At 35.3% G+C, this 12,316-nt stretch overlaps 1 non-coding gene across 1 annotated transcript; it reads right to left on the bottom strand.

Annotated features, from left to right (window-relative positions):
- Nucleotides 1–4,038: 4,038 nt before the first annotated feature.
- On the bottom strand, nt 4,039–4,345 carry LOC126024932 (small nucleolar RNA U85). Its single transcript, XR_007501007.1, has one exon. It is a non-coding gene; the product is annotated as a small nucleolar RNA U85 (small nucleolar RNA).
- Nucleotides 4,346–12,316: the final 7,971 nt, after the last annotated feature.

Genomic DNA, 12,316 nt, shown 5'->3' with positions numbered 1-12,316 from the left:
AAAAAAGTGAAGAAACAGAATACTATTGTCTGGAGGCAATTGAAGTTAATATTTTCATTTATTTCCTTCCAATTTTTTCTGTTCATTTCACAGTCCTGAACATGCTGTACAAATATTTATTATTTGGCTTGATCATTTACTATTTTGTTATGAACTTGTTCCCAAGTCATTAAAATACCCTGATAAATATTTATTACTTGTCTAATAATTTACTAGCAGGAGACACTATAATTTCCTCTCTTCCTGTGCTTGAATATTTAACTCATTTGTCACTGACATTAAATTATGCTAGCCTATCATCTTTGTGCTTAGACAGTTGCCTCAATCTCTGATTGCTTTCATCGTATATTCTTAGAAAACAGAATGACGAGTTTCAGAAATGACAGCTCAAATTTCTAGGGGTCTGTTGTCAAGGGTCTTTCCAATCGTTGGATCCTTTCCAATAATATCTAACTACTACTCACAGCACCTACAATTACCCATTTAGCAACATCTCTCTGCACCATTTCTTTATTAAAGCACCCACATTTACTGCAAAATCTGAAAGAATACTTAGATACAATAAATTTTGATAATTTTATGCTTTACTTTCATTTTTATGATTTACTTTCATGATTTCATTTTATGATTTACTTTCAACTACATATAATTTAATATGTATATAGCTTTCTTCTATTGAGTCTAATGACCAGATAATTATGTATCATATATGCCAATGCTCTATACTCATAGTTGTCACTGGGTATTTATTATACTGACAAATATGACATTCTTTCAGTATTCCTAACTTGGATTTTGCAGTCCAAAAACTTTTTTCATGCCTGCTAGTCTAATTAATTTAAACATCATGAACATCTTTGACACATATTTCTTATACTGGAGCTATTTTGAATCTGTTTTACAAAATCTCAGTGTATGTGATCAAAATCATGAAAGACTGAAGCAGAGTTAGAGTCAGAATAATCTATTTACATATCTACCTCTAGCTATCTAAATACTGACCATGCCTTGATAATTTTATATATATCTATAATATACTAAATTTACTATATATGCATATTGGTGCAATGTAATAAATGCTTTAAATGAATTACACACCAATCATGAAGGCCAGAGAGGAAGAAGTGTTCAGTAACAGTTGATTGGGGAAAGTTTACTCATTTCATTGAGGAGGACAATTTGTGAGTCTTAGAGAAAGAGTAGGAGAGAGAGTAGAGAAGATGAAAGAACAGGAGGAAGGACTTAGTTTTTGGAACAGTGAGTTTAGACATGTTATAGGTTAGACATAGAATTGATTGAACTAGAAGTATAACTGTCATTGCTTCAGCTTTTGCTTAATAAATGTTACATAGCATCTCTTCACTTTTACTTGTCCCTCTCCCTGTCTGTTATAGTAGAAACTAGGGTTATAAATGAGACTTGGAAGTATTTATCCTACTAACACAAACAGCATCTTTGATCCTCTACCTTCCATACCACAGTTATTTCTATGGTAACCCTCCTGGGAGATTTTATGAAAGTGTAATTGTGCTCTTGTTCAACACAAATTATGTTTTTGTTAAAATCTGAAAGGCTTTGAAAAGAAGCAGACTTAAGATGTCTACAGCAATATATCGGTGAGAGAAATTCATAGAACAGCAAATGGTTGACTTAACCAAATGAGATTGTTAGCAAGATATGAAGTTGAAGATTTTAGCAAGTGTGGAACTTTTATCAGCCCATGATAGATATTATAAGTCTAAGAATAAAAATGGCAAGATAGTCTAGAGTAGAGGCCAATGAAATTAAAAAAAAGGAACTATTTAGTAGTTATTCAAGGTTTATAAGAAAAGAAAATATTTTTAAATTGCCACTGAATTTTCCAATTGGGAGATGAAGGATAAAGGTGGAAAGAAGAAATACCAAGAGAACACTCTTGTATAGTAAACAATGTTAGATTTTCATTTCTAAAGTGTGTATTCATGAATTTCATATGTATTATGTTGGATGAATATTGAGAATGAGTTGCTCAACTGTAGCAAATGTTAGAGCACTGAAGTGTGTATCTAATCCAGATGGAAGGCTTTGTAAAATCATAAGTTGATAATAGATGTCTTTAACAACAATGTCTTCTACAAAAGTGCAAATTGTGTATACAGGCCTCTTGTTTTTACCTTACTCTTTACTGAGCACTAAAAATAGCTAATTCTGTCCCTATTAAAGAAGGTTTCCTGTAGTCACCTAGACCCCTGAACCTTTTGTTCTAAACACAGATTTTCCTTTTCTGAGCTTGGATTTGTCTTTATTAACTTAGGGGTGGAGGAGGGAAGACTCATCACATAACATCTTAATTATGTTTCCTCACTTGCAAGGGTTTGAATCAATCAGACTCATGATACTTACTAGTCAGCCACTTCATTCACAATTTTCTAGAGGTGTGACTCCTTCTGGTTTGTTCCTTGCTTTGTATCGTCTTCTTTTATGACTGTCTGTATAATTTTCACCAATGATATTTTTTTGCTATTTAGTTTTTTAGTTTTGGGGTCACACTTAGTGACGCTCAGCTGTTACTCTTAAATCTGTGCTCAGGAATCACTCCTGATGGTGCCAGGGAATCATATGGTATGCTGGGGATCGAATCTGAAAGGCCAGCTACTGGCCAGGGTAAATGTCTTACCCACCGTGCTATTGCTCTGGCCTTTCCTCCACTGCTTTGCTCTGGAGGAAAGTCTGCTGAATGGCTGGTAGTTAGCGATGAACTTCCCACTTCTTCACTCCCTGCCCATCTTTTCTGAAAAGGATGATCCTTCAGAACAGAGGAAGTTCCTGCCTTCATTACTCATGTTGTCATGTAGAAACCATCAGAGAAGTTGGCTGAGATCCATTTGCAGGCTGACATGGCAGAATAAAGTTTTCATGTTGACTCTAACAAGGAGGCTGGTGCTGAAGAGTTATCACTTATTTTTCGCTGCTTTTACTTTATTACCTACATAACCCTTGCTGAGACTTAGTTCCAAACCATGCCTGCAAACTATTATGTACAAGCAAATCAAATTTCTTTATTATTCCTTCCTACATTTTTTTAATCAGTATCACACAGTTGAGTTCTTATTTTCTCCAGCCTTTCGGTCTCTGAACAGCAGGAACTTTATCTTAATCCCTCATTCTACTTTTCATCAAACCTGTTGTGATTGTATGCCTGTTCTCTTCAAAAACACCTGTTCATTTGTGTATTATTTACAGTGAGCTGAAAGCACATGTATTTTAAAACGGGGAATAAAAATAATATTCATCAAATGTAACTGCTGCATTCTCAAAAGCATTGGAAATGTCAGTATGAAAAATTAAGGAGACAGGTGTTATTGCTTCTCTTCATGTAAAAATCTCTCATGGGGGCTGCTGTTTCTTTCTGGGGACACAGATCATCTGGGAGTTCAAAAAGTGTTCAGACAGATTCTGCTCCTAATCTTCCTTCTCCTTATCCTAAACTCTTTTTGCCAACTCTCCTCTTAGTTTTTCATCGCTAGATTTGAGAGTTTTGATCTTCATGCACTTGCTTATTGTTGGAAAACCCTGTTTCAAAACCTTTCACTACCAGACTGGGTCATTACTGATGTTTCATGAGCTTTCATAGAAGGTATGACTCTCTAAGAAAGTAATCCTTCCTTACTGTTCTTGAAAAAGAATCTAAAGGCCCTGCATTGGCATATTGATAGGTAATATTTAAACTGAATATTTTAACTTATTAGATTATTATTATTCTAACTGATTGACATTAAACTGATGACATCAAACTATTATGGTATTAGTTGTGATCAAGAGAATATGCGATTTTAAAAGACATGATTATGTCAGCTGTTTTAGCCACACTGGGTTCTATATTAGATTAGTAGGGTTTTGATAGCAGTGAAAAAAGCAACAACTAGAAAATGGATGATTGGAGGCCTTAAACTAATTTGATATCGAGCTAAATAGATACAAGAAGCAAAATTCTATGACATGTACCATCGTCTCTTTCTATTTTATTTTATTTTTTATTTATTTTATTTTATTTTTCACAACCATCAGATTACCAAAGATCTGTGTTCATCTCTCAGTGGTCACAGCACAAGCCAAGTCCTTTAGGAGCCCCAACCTGATTCCTGAATATACCGTGTCCCTTCTGTCTCACTCCAGTTACCAGTTTCTCCTTGACAACTGGAAGAACATCCTCTGGTAAAGAGACTTCATTCAAAAGTAGGAAGATTATCTTGTTGGTCTGCCCTTACAGTGAACACACAGAGCTCTGTATTGTCCACCAAGATTACAGGCCCATCTCTTTCTATTTTAAATACAGCAGAGAGAAATGAAACTTCGTATCTTTGAACATAAAAGCAGCATATTCACTCTGTGGGATATAAATAGTAAGAACTTTGAGCACAAAAATAAAGAAATAGATTCTACCATCACATACCAGCTGGGTGACCTTAGAGAAGTCATTTATCTGAATGCCCTATTATAGAATTCTTTTATTTTTTATTTTTAGGCAATACTTGGCGGTGTTCAAGTTTTACTCCTGGTTTTATATTCAGAATTAATCCTGGCAGTCTCAAAGGATGGGACATCAGGGACTGAATCTAGGTTGGCTGCAGGCAAGTCAAGCTTCCTACCAGCTTTGCTATCCCTCTGGCCCTGGCATAGGATTTATATAATTAAACTTGTCCTTATACAACTAAAGTTGCTTCCAACCTGGAGAATCATAATCTCCAAGCAGTTGGACCCAGATCATTGTGGATTCAAAATCATAAAACAAATGTTAGTAATAAGAGTTTTGTGAAGGGACAGGAAATAAAAATTAATATATAACATATTTCATCTACCCAAATGAATAAATATTGGATAGAAATTAGAGTCAGTTCAGCTATCCAAATATTTGGGTAGATGAAGCATAGAGATTGGAGGATGTCATGGTGAGTAAACCTCACTCTATCAGCAACAATGGTAGGCCATAAAAATCATTGTTTTCATGGCCTTATCCAGGTATTAGAAAATTGAATTTTCAAAGGAAAATACAACATAACTGTGAAAAATAAAAAGATTCTATAAAACATAAAATACTACATATAATAATTATTAACATATAATATACACTTATACAAAATTAAATATAATATATTGTATATATGTATATATATATTTAATTTTTGGGTCACGCCTGTTGTTGCTCAGGGGCTACTCCTGGCTGTGTGCTCAGAAATTGCTCCTGGTAAGCATTGGGGACCATATAGGATGCCAGTATTTGAACCACCATCTGTCCTGGATTGGCTGCATGCAAAGCAAACACCCTACCACTGTACTATCTCTCTGGCATCCACAATTATATTTCATAAGTATTTTTCATTACCTATCTCGTGAACAATAAACAAATGAAAATAAACAAATAAAACAAATGAACAATAAACAAATGAAAAAGTTAACGTGAAGATAACTGTAGAAACTTATACCGCAATAGAGGTCTATAATAATGATAGAATGATGCTATCTATAGTGTAGGCTGAGCCACCTAATTCTTTTGTTCCTTTGTTTCTTGGTGTTTTTGTCTCCCCACATCTTCACCTCCTCTCCTTTCATTTTCTCATTTGTTTTTAGTTATTTCATTATTGTTATTTGGGTTGGGGCCATACCTTATGGTGTTCAAGGCTTACTGTTGACTCTGCACTCAAGGATCACTCCTGGTGGGATCAGAGGGTCATATGTGATTTTGGGGATTGAACAGTGATTAACTACTAGCAAGCCAGGCGCCTTACGTGTTGTAGTATCTTTCTGGCACTTGTACTATGCTTTAAAATCATGATACATTTTCTTTTGATATTATAGCATTATCAGCAAGAATTAAGTCACCAGTAATGCAACACAAATTGTTGTTCATTTTATTTAATGTATTTAATTTACTTTTTAGGCCACACCCAGATATGCTCAGGTGTTACTCCTGGCTCTGTGCTCACAAATTGTCCTAGTAGATTCAGGTAATCCTATGAGATGCTGGGGATAAAACTAAGGGGAATGGTCATGTGCTCAGCAAACACCCTACCCACTGTGCTATTGCTCTGGCCCTATAGTTAATTTTATATTATAACCTTTGGATTGTCTTCCTTCAACTATAGTTTTGCTTTATAATTATGCTGTTTTCAGATCCTATATTCACACATCTCTGATAACCTATTTAAACTGCTTTGTGAGTCTGCCTATATGATCAGGTACCAGACCTTCTTTGAGAAAAACAGATTTGTAAAATGAATCATGCTTTTGCTGAATCACGAGCGTGTCCTAGGTTCACAGGATGCTGTCCAGAAGGTGCCCATCTGGATTTCCTGATATATGAGCTCTCCGAGGACAGGGTATGAGTACTCTTCCATTTAGGCTCACATAGAAGAAAATAAAGCCACTCTCCAGGACTCTCTCTGTGATTTCAAGTTGTTTACTAAATTATTGTTAAATGCATAACAAAAACATAAATGGCTTCCCAGTGGGTTTACTAACATATTTGCATCACACATGTGCAACAAGAGCAGGCACACACACACTTCTTTCTCTACACAGGATTACATGTGAAGGAAAAAGTTTCAATTGCTAATAATGACTTACAGAAACTCAAAGTCTAAGATGTAATGTTTTAAACTTGTCAGCAGGTGCGCAGTTAATGCTGAATCGAACAATATTCTGTTAAATCTTGCTGTGCTCTTTGGAAGAAAACCAACAATAATAAAGGAAAGAAAAATCAACTGTGAAAAAAATGTGTATGCATGCTCTTTAGAACCAGCATCTTTAATTTTTGTTCTTTATATTGCCAAGGATTATAGTTTGAATCCAGAAAAGAACTGACCAAAACAAAAGTGACTGACACATTTCCTAAACCTTCCTTGTGGTCTTGTTCAAATCTTAAAATTGAATTGAAGGAAAAATAATGAAAAAATAATTGAATAATTGAAACCAAAATGCTAGGAAGAATAAAATAACATTCCTTTAAAGAATAAAAAATGTATTGAAATTAAAATTTCAACCTTATAGTCTGTAATAATCTCAGGTATAATCTAGCTTTCCTTATGTAGTGGACCTTCCTGGGCTTGAGATAATATGATAAAGGAGGCACTTGCCTTGGATATAACTGACCTGGGTTTGAGTCCTAGCACATCAAATGGTTCCAAGGTTTCCAGGAGTGAGCACAGAGTCAGTAGTAAGCTCTGAGCACAGCTGGGATGACCTTAAAATATTTTTAAAAGGAATTTTAAAAATAGCTGAGTGTCCTCATTTTTTACAGTTCTATTTGTACAGTTCTCTTTTCTTTACAATGTATATGGTGGTTTTTATTTATTTTAATTGGAATGTAGACAAAGGCTGTTTTCAGGGGGAAATTTCCTATGGAAATATTAGCTGTTGTTGAAGCTCTTTTATTTGTCTGTGTTGGCAATACTTTAAGATTATTAGCAAGGAGAATGCTATCTACTGAAAAAAGAGAATTGATTCATTCTCCTTGACTCATTTTTCTTGTTGAAAAAAATGATTCATTTCTCTTGTTGAAAATTTCTAAATTTATTGTCTTTGAAACAGAATTCTTTTACTGGAAATATCAAATTAAATATGAACAAAGTGTTGTAAATGAAATTTTACATGTCATAATTATTTTGATGTCTACAGGATATATGTGGAATAAGATTTAAATATTTTAAAAGGAGTTCACTTCATTTTGAACTGGTTGGTTCATTTCCATAGCTACTCCAATAACTTGCATTATGAGATTATCATTAAAAAAAAAGAAGAATTTTCTTTCTTTTTTTTTTTTGTTTTGTTTTTGGGCCACACCCTATGACACTCAGGAGTTACTTTTGGCTATGCTCTCAGAAATCGTTCCTGGCTTAGGGGACCATATGGGACCCCTGCAAATTGAACTGCAGTCTGTCCTGGGTCAGCAGCATGCAAGGCAAATACCCTACTGCTATGCTATCACTCTGGCTCCAAAAAAGCAAAATTTTTGACTCTAGGATTTGCATATGAAAGAAATCAGTTCTGGAGTCAAGAGATAGGTTAAGGGCCCAGAGAAATAGCACAGCAAGCAGCTGATCCAGGACCTAGGGTGGTTGTTCGAATCCCGGTGTCCCATATGGTCCCCCGTGCCTGCCAGGAGCTATTTCTTAGCAGACAGCCAGGAGTAACCCCTGAGCACCGCCGGGTGTGGCCCAAAAACCAAAAACCAAAAAAAAAAAAAAGAGATAGGTTAAAGTTTAAGCCATTTTCCTGTACAAGGTCCACCTTAGCTCAATCCTATTGTACTGCCAGGAGTGATCCCTCAGGGAAGACCAGGAGTGAATCCTAAATATAGCTGGGTATGGCCCAAATGCCAATAAAATTAATAAATATATAAATAATAAAAAACTAAACATATATTGATCTTATTTTTTGGACATTGATGGCATCATCATTCCTTCTCATCATGATAGCTAATTGATGATTCATTTTCTCATCATCGTGTTTCAAAAGTCTCAGGTTTGAATAGTCAAATAAGATAAAATAAGAGTCAAATAAGATACTTATTTCACTTAGAGAAAGTCTTTGAGTAGAGATAGAAATCAAGGGTAGAATTCTAGACTCTATTATTTGAAATCAATAGACCAGTGAGATTGAGCAATGAGATTGGCATGGCAAGCTTATTAAAATTTTATTTAAGGAACATGAGACAAATTAAATAAAATCCCCTGGGAATAAGTGCTCTTGCTTCTAAACTTTTAGGGTGTCATCATGAAAATAGTACTAGCCTCCAGGAGTGTTTTCTATTTCTCACAACTAAACTTAACTATGATGTTTGAATCAGCATTCTTAGACGTGCAAATCCTTAGGACTTGAGGACACTGAGATTTTTCAGTCATGCAAAAATCTTGATATGATCCATAATTTTAATCACACCTTTCTCTAGCTTTCGCTAGTGTGTGTGTGTGTGTGTGTGTGTGTGTGTGTGTGTGTGTGTGTGTGTGTGTGTGTGTGTAGTGGTTGTTTGGGCCACAGCCAGCAGTGCCCAGGGGTTACTCCTGGGTCTGTGCTCAGAAATCACTTCTTGCAGGTTTAGGGGACAAGATGGAATGCCAGGGATCAAACCCAGGTCCATTTGGTTTGACAATGTGCAAAGCAAACATCCTACCACTGTGCTATTGTTCCAGCCCCTCTAGATATTGGTTCTTCATCTGTTTTAATATTAAGTTGATAGAGATTTTTATAGAAATCAAAACTTGATCTTTCAAAAAGGTCAGCCTGTTTGGTATTGCAGTGATAGTACATTGGGTAGGGTGCTTGCCTTGCATATAGTAGTCCTGGGTTTATTCCCTAGAACCACATACAGTTCTCCAGTCCTGCCAGAAATGATCCCTGAACACAGAGCCAGGAATAAGCCCAGAACACTACCAGGTATGACATAAACAAAATCAGATTATAACCTACTAAAGAACACTACGCTTTTAATATTTAGACTTAACTTTAATTAATCAAAGACATTAAAAAAGTCAGAGACCATAGTGTTTGCAGTTCCTACATTTACTTATTTTTTATTATTCAGAATCTAATTCTCTATTAAAATACCGATGATTCATTAAATATAATAATTCTAACAAACCTCACTTACTGAACACTTGCTCTAGGACCTTATTGGAATAGAGGCTTCACCAACGTCATTTATCTTAGTGCACACACAAATACATGGGCCTAAAAATTTGGGAAATTGGGAGATTGGAAAAACGCAGAGATCAGAGTGTCTTAGGAAGTATGGAAACAGGACAGTTTCTGAATACACACAGCACATAGGTTCGCCTAGAATTTGATGGTGCAATTAGAATCAGTTTATACAGCGGACACCAGCTTCCCATATTGTCTGGATGACTGATATCTTCCCACTCATGTTATCTAGGAGGAAAATCATTGTCTAGTTATAAAGAAATGCAGGGGCTCCATATTGAATTATGTTTGGATTCCAGCTCCATTCAAAACCCATGAGAATTTGGAAAAAGTTAAGTTACTTTCTTTGAGCTTAAGTATCTTCTTTAGGCATAAATGGATCTAGGGAAGTATCTGATCTTACTCCAGGGAGAATAAAATAAATATATTTCATTGTCTGAAACTTTAGCCTAGTTAGCAGGTAATAAACATTAAGTACAACTACTGTTCCAAGAGTGACAGACCAGAAATCAAATAGAATCCACTCTTCATTACCTTGTAGAAATAATGGCTATTATATTCAGGATAAGTGTTTAGTGATAACCTTGATAGAACCAAGAGATAGCACGTAAAGAGGAAATTGGAAATGATCCAGACATTTATCACACAGCGGACAACTCAGGAGAGAAAATGAACCATAGTCAAGTGACAACTCAGAAAATGAGTTCGGTTGCATTTGTCTTCACTTTGCAGAAGTCGTTTTAAGACTAAAGCATTTCTTCAATAGTGATATGTCTGATGACAAAACGCAGAGAACGTTCGCACATCGCGAGAAAAGAAGTATAAGTACAAAACAGTCACTCAGGTGCCTTCTGTGAGAACAATAAAATGTGGGAACTCCTATGGGGAGCCTTCCTATGGGGAAGAGCAGATTGTTACTTCTCCCTTCCAGAGGTGCTCTGCAGGTGGGAAAACTCTCTCCACAGGAGATGGAAGCGTCAGAAAGCTAAGGTACATGAAAATGGGGGAGCTGTGTTGATGGAAACTTCATCTAAAAGCTCAGGTAATTTTTTAGGTGAGGGCCATGTAGGAAGCCAAAGCACACTGTTTCTACTTCCCTATAATAATCCTGAATATGTCAAGTTCCTGAACTTTAACCACTCTCAATGACAAGCTTTAGAAATATAATCTAGACTTCGAATAATCAAACATTCACACTGAGTTCTAACCACATTAAAGACCCCCCTCCCCAATCTCTCATATACCTCAGTACACAACTGTACACATACGAGCAAGGCTATTCTTGCAAGGCCATCATAAATCATTCTCTGAGAATTTTCCAAGGAATCTACTCTCCTTGAATCTTGCTGTTTTTCTTTAGCATTCAAATGCTTTCATGCTAGCAAGAGAATGCATAAAAGTTTTGCATGGGGTTTAATACTCAATATATTAATCTCATAAAGCTACTAAAAATGTAATTTTTTTTCTTGTGACAATTAGGAAAACCAAACGATTTGTTTTATATTTTATTTTTTAAATAATATCTTTAATTAAGCACCATGATTACAAACATGTTTGTAGTTGAGTTTCAAATTAAATCAACATTGAAATATCTAAATATTAGACACATGATTCTCTTTTAACATTTTGTCTGTTTGTTTGGGGCCACATCCAGCCACGCACAGAAGATTACTGCCTCTGTGCTCAGAAATTGCTCCTGGCAGGCTTAGGGAACCATGTGGGGTGCTGGGAATGGAACCCAGGTTCGTCCCAAGTTGGCCACATGCAAGGCGAACGCCCTGCCACCATGCCCTCTCATCTAACTTTTAAATGTCTTTGACATGTCATTAGTAAGACTTACATATATAGACTTACTGTTTTCTTAAACAGTGAATAGAATTTACAATTTAGTCCATTTCTTCTAAGACAACTAAAAGTACAGTCTAATATATCAAGTTATATAAAGAGTTTGTACCTTAAAATATGATCAAAGCACCTGGGATTATTTTTTTATCATTGTAGACTTTGTTACTATATTCTTACTGAAAGCAGCTGATGGCTGTTACAAGTGGGAAAAATACTGTAAATTCAAATTGGCGGCTGTCTGCCATCATCATTAAGTAACAACTATGTTTTAAAATTGCTTTTAATATATATTGTTTGTTTTGATGGGTGCCTCATCTGGCAGTGCTCAGGGCTTACTTCCTCTTCTATGCTCAGGTGTCATTTTGTTTGGCAGGGCTTTGGGATGCAGAAATTAGTATGCAAGTGAAGCACCTACCTGGTATATTATCCCTCCAGCCCGAGTTTTAATATTTTTATGTCTTTTTGAATTTCAGAGCACTTAATAGAAGACAAGGATAAGGAGTAATAGAGCTCCTTTTTTAAGAGAAAAGTAAGCCATACATATTGTTTAGCTCTAAAAGGAAAATGTTCAGATAACAAAATGTTTTTTCCTTCTAACTTGAGAATAAATTTTTAGTGATATAAAATGTCAAAATACATTATAATATATACTGTTATTCCATTTAATAACCGTATAATGTTAATTAACCATAGAATCTTACACCAGATATAGTATATAACATTATAATAAATAATATTATAATATATAGCATTATAATATGTTAATTTGGATTGTCCCACTGACATTGACTAAACA

This window comes from Suncus etruscus, chromosome 12 (genome assembly GCF_024139225.1).
Source record: "Suncus etruscus isolate mSunEtr1 chromosome 12, mSunEtr1.pri.cur, whole genome shotgun sequence".
Classification (NCBI taxonomy): Eukaryota; Metazoa; Chordata; class Mammalia; order Eulipotyphla; family Soricidae; genus Suncus; species Suncus etruscus.
This window is presented reverse-complemented; position numbering and strand designations above follow the sequence as displayed.